The 13,216-nt window shown below is 37.1% G+C and overlaps 1 pseudogene; it reads right to left on the reverse strand.

Moving 5' to 3' along the window:
• Positions 1–3,942: 3,942 nt before the first annotated feature.
• LOC125080517 (glyceraldehyde-3-phosphate dehydrogenase-like) lies at positions 3,943–4,973 on the reverse strand (annotated as a pseudogene).
• Positions 4,974–13,216: the final 8,243 nt, after the last annotated feature.

Here is a 13,216-nt window from a genome sequence, read left to right on the forward strand (position 1 = left end):
ATAAAGTCTGGGGAGAAAAGTAAGTGAAACCAGAGAGAGATGACATCCTTAGAGGACACAGAATATTTAATAAGAACACAGGATGGAGGGGGAAGCAGACTCAGCAGGTATTAAAAATTGGAGAAGGTAGAAATCACAGAGAAAATAATCACAACAAAGATTTCAGAAGTTCAAAATTATAGCATTTATAATCTGAAATCAGAATAAAGTGGTCACTGGGTTATTATTCTGGAATGGATATGCTAGTGATTGTCAGCAAGAAAGCCAAAAGCTCTTAACTGGTGAGATAAAGAATTTTAATAAATGATATCTTAGAGTTGTGTGGATTTTTTATAAACTTTAAGAATTATAAGAATTATAAACAAAATAGAAAATATATTAATAATTTACATGTTCAAGTGAAGTAATTTCATTTGACTTTTACATTAAGAGCATTATAGATCAAGTTCACCAAATTAAATGTAATTCATTCTTCTGTCAAATACTCTTTTGTAGCATATGATTAGAACAATTAGAACAGTTGATTATTAAATTTCCCTGTCTTAGGCTTAACACCAAAACATGTGACAGAAAAATGTCTAAAAATGAATAAAAGAGCAAGGATATAAAAAAGGATGCAGAGTCAATTATCATATGGTTTCGCTTATTTGTGGAGCATAAGGAATAACATGAAGGACAGGGGAGATGGAGAGGAGAAGTGAGTTGGGGGAAACTGGAGGGGGAGATGAACCATGAGAGACTGTGGACTCTGAGAGACAAACTGAGGGTTTGAAGTGGGAGGTTGGGTGAGCCTGGTGGTGGGTATTATGGAGGGCATGTACTGCATGGAGCACGGGGTGTGGTACATAAACAATGAATTCTGGAACACTGAAAAGAAATTAAAAAATATATATATAATTTTTTAAAAAAGGATGCAGAATATGTAATCTTACTGTATTAGCTCTATGACTTCTCCTTTTTGTTGCCTCTAAAATATGTATCTATGTTGCTCTGATGGCTGATGAACTAGCACAATTTCAAATTTCTCCTGTTTCTCCCTTCCTTCTTCCTTCTCCTCTTCCCTCCCTCCTTCTCCCTCCCTCTCTCTCTCTCATTTCTCTTAATCATCTAATTTGAAATGTTACTTAATACGTTTAAATCAATTATGTGCCCCATACTTAAGAATGGCCTGTAATATTATTTCCTAAATCACACATTTTAGAAGACTTCAGTGCCTAACTAATGGAATTCTCAAAAAACCTATCAAAGTGTTTCAGAACATAAGAAATATATCAATGGGACAGAAACAGTTCTTCATTATGCTTTACACACAATTTTGCTCAACTGCTTATTTTAATTAGAGCAGAACTCTAGCTTCTGCTCATTGGTTTAGCATGAGCAATAAAATGAAGTTTATTTAATTTTCTAAAATAAGTAAAGCAGAGTAAAGTTAATTAAAAGTTAATTACAGAATAATGAATCATCTACCCTTGCTGTGCTAGTGTGGCCCAGATGATTAGATGCTGTCCTCCCTGAATACACTTCCATTCCCATTAGCTGAGTATTCTCTTCATTCAGCAGAGGGATTTTCATTTGTGTACTTGAGAACTTTATGTTGCCTTCTTCTGAGGGCAGCTTTTTTAAGGAAACAAGCACATAGAGGCACCCATACACACCTTCCTACTTTCTCTCTTTTTATATGCTTTCCCCAGGCATAATTTTCATTTAGGCTTCTGATTGCCTTTTAAATTTGACAGAATATACCTATAAAATTCGTTAGTAATTGTTTCATTTCCCAGCATGGCATGTGTAGTTAACCTTGAAAGACGGATTGGGCGTTAACTGTAGTGAACCCAACCTTTGCCAGTATCACAAAGGTCATGGGTCTGTTCTCTCTGGTCCTGTGTCTTCAAAGAGAAGGTTTTGTACATACTGGAATTAGAATGCTTTTACTGCTCATTAATTCATCATTAAAATGATGTTAACTAATCGTTCTCTATAAGGCTCTGGTGTACAGATTTTCTGGCATGAATCGCTGTAGCTTGGCTCCCAGCCATTTACAACTTGCTGAAAACAGCAGCATTCATGTTTTTGGTAGATTTAAATCTTTTGTGAAATTTTATTGTAAGCAGCAGGTCTTATAAATTGCACTGGGAATACAGTATGGCTTATACTGAGAGTATCTTTATTTTCATGAATGGATATATGTATGGAAATACCTGAACTTCAATTTCAATTTTGCAGCAGGGTTCTCTTAGCATAAGGAATAATATATAATGAATATTGTGTTCTCACCTCAATTATGTGTCTTGCACTTTGACATCATAAATACTAAGGCAATGTAGCAAATATTGTTACTTAAAATAGAGAAAGAAAATGACTCAGTCTAACTTACAGTATTTACACTGATTATGTATCTGGTCTATGTAAAAAGCTACAAACTATTAGTTTTGCAAAACTGTTCAATGATTCAATGATACAAATGCATTATGAAGTAACTATAAACAATTGAATTTTGAATCTTTTTTAAAAAGTGTACTGGGAAACAAACTGGGGATTGCTCGGGGCCAGTAGGGTCCTGGGTGATGGGTATTAAGGAAGACACTTGATATAACAAGCACTAGGTGTTATATGCAACTGATGAATCACTAAACTCTACCTCTGAAACTAATTATACACTACATGTTAACTGAATTTAAATAAGAACTTTTAAAAGGTATACTCTAGGGGCGCCTGGGTGGCTCAGTGGGTTAAAGCCTCTGCCTTTGGCTCAGGTCATGATCCCAGGGTCCTGGGATCGAGCCCCATATCGGGCTCTCTGCTTGGCGGGGAGCCTGCTTCCTCCTCTCTCTCTGCCTGCCTCTCTGCCTACTTGTGATTTCTCTCTGTCAAATAAATAAATAAAATCTTTAAAAAAAATAAAAATAAAAATAAATAAAAGGTATACTCTATATTCCACATCCAAACCTTCTGCTAACAGATACATGTAGAAGCATTTATTTCCCTACATGCTGTTAATCAGATGTTAAATAAGAAGGAAATGGGTGGGAAAGATCTGAAAATAAAGTTTCAAGAGGGTCTTTTAAACAGGAACTGTGCGAAGCCAGAAGAAGGGGAGGTGCAATCTTGCTTTTACAACTTCTTACTTGCTGTCATTGAACTTCACTACTCTAAAACTTTCCCTCACTCTTCTTTTAAATGTGTTTCCCCCTGCCTTTACATTTTAGTTATGTGTGCAACTGCATTATTATATCCTAGTTTTCTGTTTCTCAATTTTCCACGCTTTAAAAAGATGAGTATAAAGGTTCAATAAATGAACAATCAAACAAAGAAATAAATAATTCCTTTCAGTTTAGAAATGCTGACTTCCATTTTAAATATCACTTTGAAATGTTGATTCAAAAATTCATATTCATATCCACTTCACAAACACAGATACTGGCTGTTCATTTGCTATAAAAAATATGCTGAATTAGGAAGGCACAATTTTGTAAGGTAAATTGTTCACTTTTTTTTTCTGGCATTAAAATTCTTTACGATAATGTTATTTAGATCCATTTGACTCAGATAACTCTCTTTAATAATACTTGAAATTCTTGGTAGAGAGAAGTAAAATAATTTAACCCATACTATAAAATTATAGGTAGTTTACTATAACTAAGCAGAAGTAAACAGGGTACACTGAGTAATGGAAATACCTTCTTTTGGTTTTTTGGTTAGAAAGGGAGATGGTCAAAATGTGCTAAGTATTTTTTTTTTGTCGGGGGGAGGCTGGCTAAGTATACTTTATTGGTGGTACATGACAAGGTAGGGCTCCCTAAGCCCCTCCCCTTCTTCAGGGGTTCTGGGATGGAAACTGTGGAGGTCAAAAGATTCTCAGTGTGTTGGGGATGAGTTGGGGCAGTTACTCCCCAGTAGCTGAGGGCTGCCTCCTCTTGCTGGGCCTGGTGGTTCAGGTGGGTCTTACTCCTTGGAGGCTATGTGGACCATACACCTCCTGGTTGCTGTAGCCAAATTTATTGTCATACCAGGAAATATGCTTGACAAAGTGGTCACTAAAAGCAATGCCAGCACCAGAATCAAAGGTAGAAGACTGAGCGTCACTGTTAAAGTCGCAGGAGACAACTTGGTCCTCAGTGTAGTCAAGGATTCCCTTGAGAGGTCCTCCAATGCCTGCCTCATCAACTTCTTGAGGTTATCGTATTTGGTAGCTTTTTCTAGGCAGCAGGTCAGATCTACTACTGACACACTGTGGGTAGGGACCTGGAAGGCCATGCCAGTAAGCTTCCCATTCAGTTCAGGGATGACCTTGCCTAAGCCTTGGCAGTGCCAATAACGTTCTAGGCAGCCCTTGGCTATCATGTCACAGCTTTCCAGAGGGGTCATCCACAGTCTTCTGGGTGGCAGTGATGGCATGGACTGTGGTCATGAGTCCCTCCACAATGCTGAAGTTGTCATGGATGACCCTGGCCAGAGGGGCCAATCAGTTGGTGGTGCCACAGGCACTGCTGACCATCGTGAGGGAGTTGTCATATTTCTTATGGTTCACACTCATCACACACATGGGGGCATCAGCAGAAGGGGAAGAGATGATGACCCTCTTGGCCCCACCCCTCAAGTGATTCCAGCCTTCTCCATGGTGGTCAAGACCCCAATAGACTCCACAGCATACTTAGCAGCACCACCCCATTTGATGTTGGTGGGATCTTGCTCCTGGAAGACGGACATTGGCTTTCCATTGATGACAAATCTCCTGTTCTCAGCCTTGATGGTGCCATGGAATTTCCTGTGATAGAATCATACTGGAACATGTAGACTATGTAGTTGAGGTCAATGAAGGGGTCATTGATGGTGACAATATCTACTTTGCCAAAGTTAAAAGCAGTTTGGTCAAATCTGTTTCCTCTGACCTTCACTGTTGTGTCTTGGGGACTCTGCTGGCACTGCACCAGAAGAAGCAACTGTCTGCTGAATGGGTAGGAACAGAGAGCCATGTGCTAAACAGTTTCATACTGTCTTCACTGCTGGAGCATAACTAGGTTTCTAAGTGTTTCATTCTCCATAGAGACAAGTTTGTGATTAAAGATTACAACCTTAACAATCACAAATCATTTCTATTAAGAACACAACAGAAAAAAGCTTATGGATTATAAAGCACTATACATAAAGATCTATTGTATTATCTCTTGTTATTATAACCAATTTATACATTTACTTAGAGTTCAAGTTTTACTATTTTTATGTGACTATACCAGTTAATGAATAGGCAAATATCCAGTAGATATGTCAAGATCATCCAGTTAATTTATAAATTTAACACAAAGTGACTGGCAGATAGTGCCATGAAACATCTAATTTCTTTGCATTGAACCATATGAGTCACCTATTTGAACCAGAATACAGTATATAAATATGTTCATAAGAATTTTTTATATAGGGGTGCCTGGGTGGCTCAGTGGGTTAAAGCCTCTGCCTTCAGCTTGGGTCATTATCCCAGGGTCCTGGGATCAAGCCCCGCATCAGGCTCTCTGCTCAGCAGGAGCCTGCTTCCTCCTCTCTCTCTGCCTGCTTCTCTGCCTACCTGTGATCTCTGTCAAGTAAATAAATAAAATCTTTAAAAAAAAAGAATTATATATTGAACTAATTATTTTTTCATGTTTTTGAGCTCTTATTTACTGAATCAAAAGTTCAAACATTCTTTTATTTTTTTAAAGATTTTATTTATTTGACAGAGCTCTCAAGTAGACAGAGATCACAAGTAGGCAGAGAGGCAGGGAGATAGAAAGAGGAAAGCAGGCTCCCTGCTGAGCAGAGAGCCGGATGTGGGGCTCGATGTGGGGCTCGATGTGGGTCTTGATGTGGGTCTTGATGTCGGGCCCGATACAAGGCTTGATGCGGGGCTTGATGCAGGGCTTGATCCCAGGACCCTGGGATCAGACCTGAGCCAGAGGCAGAGGCTTTAACCCACTGAGCCACTCAGGCACCCCAAAAGTTCAAACATTCTAAGAAGTATATAATTGGCAACACCATGTAGGAAATCATGAGAAATCATAGATGAAATAACAATGCAGCAAGCACCCATTTAAATAATCACAGTGTATTTCAAAAAATATATATGTATTAAATAAATATCATTGTATAAAATCATAGTATAACACATACATATTAAATAAGTTAAATGCATGTAACATATCAGAACTAGTTATAATAATTATTAACCATATAGAGTGAGAAAAGCAAGAAAGTAACGAACTAAATCTTAAGACAATTAGTACAGTAGGGTAGGATGTGTTTCATGTATATATAATCAAAGTGAATGATGGGAGATCCATGGACATAATATGTTTATTAACATTTTTTCTCTGCTTCACAGAAAATTTATGCTCCATATACTCTAAGAAAACAAAAACTATGCAAAATTAGTCTCAAATGTCTTTAATTCTGCCAGCTAAATTAATCTCTGAAGGAAAATATAAATTCATACACGACTGCCAATCTGCAAATGTTGTTTAGGGACTCGGGTAACTAATGCAGTAATACACTGAACAGCAGTCCTACTCTAACACAGTATTTGTAGCAAGAAAAAAACTTTTGCTGGATTCATGACCCAATATTGAGATTCCTGCTTCTAGAATCTAAATAAGAATCTGCACTACCTGTTTCAGGCATGATGATCTCCAGTTCTGTCTGAGATAAGAGGGGCATAACATTAGCACTTCTAAAGGGGAAGTGGAAATCCAGTGACTCAGTTATATGAACAGCACGCTGCTACAGTCTGTATACTTTCAGAACCACCACCTCTCCCCACTTCACTTACTACCATCACTACCCCCCCTTGTCTCATTGGTTTTCTCTCTTTTCTCTCTATCCTCTACACATACCAGTCAAGACCTTCCGCCTCTCAGCCCTCAGGGCTGTTGCTTCTCTATGGAACACTGTGTCCTGGATATGTATATGTGCCTTCCTTTACCTCCTTCAGATCTTTGATCAAATATCAATCTCCCAGTGAGACTTTCCTCCATGCTTAAAACTGCAATCCTTCTCCAATCCTTCTCCAATCCTTCCTATGCTCCTTGACTGCTTTCATTTCTCTTGTTTTATTTATTGTATATCTCTAACCACTAGGATGTAAGCCCCCTGCAGACAGGGGTTTTTATCTCTTCTGTTCATTGATGTATCCGCAATCCCAGAACAATGCCTGGTACTTATGTGCACGCAGGTAAAACATTTTTTGAGTGAATGAATGTAAATCATTAAAATATCTCACTGAAGGAAAGAGAAAATTCTTACCCCCAAATAACAGCATGATTATAAAACACACCTTCTTTGTAACTACTTAGGTCTCAGCACTACAGCTTGGAGCAAGCAAAGCCAAACTCTTAAGTCATTTCTACCATAGACTCAGATATGTTTTTCCCTATGTGGTGGTTTTATGATCTCTTCTGTTCCAGCTCATCAACTACTCTGGTAGCCAATTAGAGCTCATCTCTCAGTTCCATAGTTTTGTGTGTTTTTTTTTTTTTTTTAAGATTTTATTTATTCTTTCGACAGAGATCAGAAGTAGGCAGAGAAGCAGTCAGAGAGAGAGAGGGGGAAGCAAGCTCCCCGCAGAGCAGAGAGCCTGATGTAGGGCTCGATCCCAGGACCCTGAGATCACGACCTGAGCCGAAGGCAGAGGCTTAACCCACTGAGCCACCCAGGCGCCCCTCTCAGTTCCATAGTTTTAAGGGATGCATAGAGGGAAAAGAACACAGGCAGGCAATGTGACCCTTCACTTCCATAAAATTAAAACACTAATCTGTGTTTACATGACTGGCTGAATATGAATCTCATATTCTTCCTTCTATTCCCACACTTCTTGAACATCAGGAAACAGAGAAAAGCAGGACAATTTGAAGCTTACTATTAATTAAAATTATTTACAAGCCCAGTTAATTTCCTACAGTAACACTTCAAGGGTTATGTTGACAGATCCATAATGAAGGCAATTAAAGTCACATAGCCACCTCTTGCCAAAAAACAAAACTAGCCAAAGAAATTCTTAAACATTTCCTTTTTCATTCAAATATAAGATTATATATTGGTTTTGGTTAACCCCCACAAAAAAATGATCAAATGTGGGGGGAAGTGGGGTTTACAAGCTTTACAAGCAACTATTCCCACTTGCAAAGTAGCAAATTATAAGATGAGCTGGAGATGGTAGCCCTATTCCATGTAACAGACAGGTGTCCACATCACAGGAAAAGTCACTGCTCTTAAACCATGTTGAAAGGCTCAGCAAAACACAAAAGGTCAACTGACTCTGAGATTAAATTAGACATTGAAATAGGAAAAACGTGGACTATATATGAACATATACTACCACCTTTTTGCAAATAACATCAAAAATTACTACATCAGAAGAAATTAGACCTATGCTTTAAGAGGAAGAATTATATACTTCCATTTCCGAAATGGAATCCATCCAAATTAGAAATAAGTTTAATTATTTTACCTTGCACTTGTATGTGCCAACCAAAATACAGAATAACCCCCAATATTTAAAGTTATAGAACATAATCTAAGTCTATGATTTCCTAATGCTTTCACAATGCCAAAACAGTTGATCCCAAAATTAATCCTGTGGAAGTAAATGAACCAAACTGGCTTGCCATTTTAAACACAGAAACATCAGTCATTTGAGAGGCAATGTCGAATATCAGTTAAAGATAACAGTATTTAGAGCCACCTTCCCTGGGTTTAAATCCTGCTTCTGTGGAGAGCTCTGTGACCTTGGGAGAGTTACTTAACATCTCCATTCCTCAGTATATTCTCTCATATGAGGGTAACAGTAGTCTCTAATTCGTCAAGTTAATTGAGGATTAAATGAAATAACACAAAGAAGGTTTGTGATGATGTCTGGGGATTATTAACTTGTTAAATAAACAAGCATCTATTTTAGCCAAACAGATTGGGGTGGTGGATTGGGAAGAGGGTTAGGGCTCAGCATATCCTGGAAATTGCTACAGATTACATTTTTTAGCTAAAAAGAGAGGGAAACCCCTGTTTTTATTAAAAGAAAGCAGTACAAAGGTGATCTTGGGCCAGGTGTTAAGGGTTAAAAACCACCAATTATCCAGGATCATGGAGGCTCTACACATTGCCCTCCTCCAAACTCCATAGGTCTGTAAGAGTGATGGATTATGGAGTTAAAAGGAAAACATTTTTTAAATTATCCCTTAACCATTACTTTATAGATCTTCAATGTAATGGATCACGTTATCCAAAAGTTAGCTCAAGTTAATTTCGCATCATCTGTTAAAAATATATACATTAATTCTATATGTTATGAGCAAGATTTTCAACTACAAAAAAATTGCCTGTTTTCTATATTCCTCAGTCATATAGATGTCAGCTCAATTATTACACACTAACTGACTTGATAGGAAATTTTATGTAAAATATATATGTATAAGGGTTTAGAAGTCAACATTGTCAACATGCAGACATGTAGAAACATAAAAAGATTTTCTCTTTAGTTCTATTAGGTAAATTTAATTATAGAATATATATGACAACTTAGCATGAGTTAATCCAATAAAGTCCATTTTAGTAGCACTCATGTAATTGTTCAACAAATACCTCCACCTGCATAAATATTTATTTTCTTCTCATAACTGTGGAAAAGTTAACAATGCTGAAGCGGCTCAATTACTTTTCATTTAAGAGATCTTAAGTTTTTTAGGTAAAGCTCTGTATTTCCAATTTGATATCTCATACTTGGCTTCAGATACAAACTTATTTATAGAGACACAAAGCATGCTGTGTATTTATAGGTGTTCCTATATATTTAGTATGTATTTAATGAAGGTCAAGAATAAAACTGCAAATGAGGTTTATGGGAGTGTTGTAAAGGTTCATTATTGTCATTGTGGGGGAAAGTATAATTTTCTTAAGAGAAATGATGACATATACATAATAAAGTCCCTGTCCGTGTCATGACAGCTCAAGAGCATGCCATCGTTACCACCTATGTCACACCGCAGGTGCACCTGCTGTATGGGTGACAGCCGCTGACTTCTCTGATCAACACATAATTATCTCTGAATAAAAATGCACGTTGAAGTTAGCTGGACATAATGGATTGAAGACCCAGGGCAAAATTATCTTTATCATGGCACATAGCACCACCTGGGGGTAGGAGAGGGCTGGGGAGAGGTGTTGTCAATGATGCAACCTTGAGAAGCTTGCTGTGATGTGGGTACTTCTGGGGTGTTCATGTTTATCCTGCCTGTCTTCCTTTGGATAGAAGAGGTCACTTGGTTAATGGTTAGGATGCTCCTGGCAGAGAAAGGTCCCACTGATCAGTGCTATTCTCCACGGATCTAACTGTATATCTCTCTCTCAGCATCTGGATAGTTTCCATTTGCAAAGTTCCCTTCCCCCATAAGATAATAAATATCATATCACAAGGATGGCAGTGCTCCTTCATGGAACACTGACTGTTTATTAGAGGCAAAAAAGTTTAAGAGAAATGCTAACAATGTTCATTAATGGCCCGCATCCAGGTTTAATGAGGCATGTCAATATGCGGACTGGGCAACATCAGTGGCATAATAGTGGTGGTAAATGGGAGTAATTGTATCCAATTGTACGGCACAGCTTCCAGGAATGAGCCCGAACTGCCAACTGACAATGACAGAGCAATTATGGGAAGGCAAGCGAGCTGTGTCAAATTAGCACTCGGTGAGAACTCATTTTTCAGAGATGTGCTTGCTCGACACCACCACAAGTGATAGCTACTTTATTGTGAGTGATAGGAAGACCAGCACTTAGACTGATGTTCTGATTTGTCAATAGCTGTATTTGAAAGCTTAGTGTCACAAATATATAGAGATATTCAGGGAGAGAGGCACACTGCTCATGATCCGAAGGATAAGAACGTTGCCGAGAAGGTCATCTGTCAGTGTGAGCTGTCAGAGAGAGATCACACTCTATGAAAAGGGAACATTCAGCCGACTTAAGTAATTACCTTTGACTGAGATTTGAAGATGTCTTCTTTTGTTGGCCTACATTGACTGCATAATTTATAATTTACTGCAATCAGCAAAGGGCCAGGACTTGTAACTAAGAAAATTCTTATTTTATTTCCATAATTACTTTTCCTCTCTTTTTTTAACTCCTTTAGCACTTCAGAAGTATAAAGTGGGAAACTGATGAAATTGATTATTTTCTTTCTTTCTTAAACAACTAAGTCTCAAGTACATGAGAAACAATATATTTACTTTTGACTGTTGTTTCGCAGGACCATACCTCTTTACCATCACCCTAAAAGAGGTATGAAATACCCCTTTATCCTTGATGTATTTTTTTCTTGCTTTGTGGATTACTAGTTAAAGAGGATAAAGGAATAATTCGATTTTGTCTCTCTAATGCAGAAGAGTAAGAAAGAAAAAAACAGATTTGGAGTGTTAAGCACTGAAATTATAATTCACATCCTTAGATATTCATCAGTTTGATTGAGTTGTCATAACTATAAAGAGGTAAGTATTATAGTGAATATTTTAGAACTATATGGATTAACAGAATTTTCAATTCATGTTGTCCTTTTCCCCTGGGACATATCAGTGTTTGCAAAATAACTTATCTTGCCTTTAATAACCTTATGCAAAAGTATATTTTGTGACCCATTATATTTTGGGGAGCAACAACCATTAAAATTTTATTTTTTCTATGTTTTTAGAAAACGTGATCACTTAATTTTGTTGGCTAAAATATAATAGGGAGTTGTAACAGTGTAGCTTTTGATTTTTTTTTTTAATCCCTGGGTTAAAAAAGACGACCCTCTGAGGAAATATTAAACTTTAATTATTTGGCATTATTATGAAATTTTTGCTGCTTTTTCTTCCCCTAATGGTGACCAATTGATTAATGAATTGTAACTAAAAATTACCAAGATTAGCCTGCCTTCTGACAAAAACTGTTGTTTAATTCTAGGTGTATTGATTTACTGAAGAGATACTGACAAAAGAATTAATTTAACTACTTAAAGTCAATATTACTTTAGTGGAAGCTCCACCTTTTAGTTTTAAAGAAATACACTTAAGAACACTCCTCCATTAAAATGGTATAAAATTACTGTCACATAATAAATGTTCATTTCTTCCTACCTGAAAGTCTGCATAGGTTCACAGTGCCTTTTTTTTACCCCCTGAGACCCATCAAACACTTATATTTCAAATGAGTAATTATGGGTTTTGGGATGTTTGCTGATGTATTTAATGTTTCCTCTAAACTTCAACAATTCTGCTAAAAAATATTTTGTTTTCCAGTTTACCATCTACTACCTGAGATTATTTTAAATTACATACTTTGATGTTTCTGAAACACAGTTTTAAATTGTTTTTTTAAATATTTCAGAATTCCTTGGACCATTCAGTTTCCCCGTTGCAGAAAGCTGTTTAATTCACAATGCCTTGAGTACAGGCCCGTCATCTATTCTATAGTGACTGTGCCACTTAATAATGGAATAGTGCATCAAAGTGGCACTTAGGTCTCAAATTGTTATGTATGACTGTCAAAGCGGCAAGAAAAAAGAATTAAAAAAGGGGTTGGGGGGGAGAAAAACCCTTGATTTGTCTTTACTACTGAAATGGGAATTTGTCAGCCAGGTTCTGAAATCACAACAGCATTGCATCCCCAGCGAGATGTTGAAAACTTGACAGGTACATATTTTTTTCAACTACAAGCAGTTCTATAATGAAAACTAAATACACAAATCTTATCTTTTTATTTTTCATTTATTTATTTTTTTGCTCTTGACAGATAGTTGTTGCCAATGGGATTTAATGTTCAGGTTTGGGTTGTCAAGAGAAATAACCAATAATCAATCCAAAGAGTCACGATACAGATATTCAAAGTCAAAAGCCTGGCTTGTGATATATGGAAAGGATCTGAGTGTATAATTAAGTAAGTTCAAACCACTGGCATTTAATCTTCCCCCTAATGGCACGTAAAACCCATCACAACCTCTCTCAGGGGGACAAACTATAACTTGTTTAGTGGTCACCAAGGCTTTTGCTCATCATTGTCCTTTTTATTTCATCATTTAAAGATGAGTTTGCTTTGGTCTGAGATTTCTCCACTTATCATCGCTTATTCTCAAGAAGAATAAGAGCATAAACCATGATCCAGTATTTAATTCTGTCATCCAAAGCATTTTTTAAGTCTCCTTAAATATCCATATCTCCAGAACTAT

Source organism: Lutra lutra, chromosome 11 (genome assembly GCF_902655055.1).
Source record: "Lutra lutra chromosome 11, mLutLut1.2, whole genome shotgun sequence".
Lineage (NCBI taxonomy): Eukaryota > Metazoa > Chordata > Mammalia > Carnivora > Mustelidae > Lutra > Lutra lutra.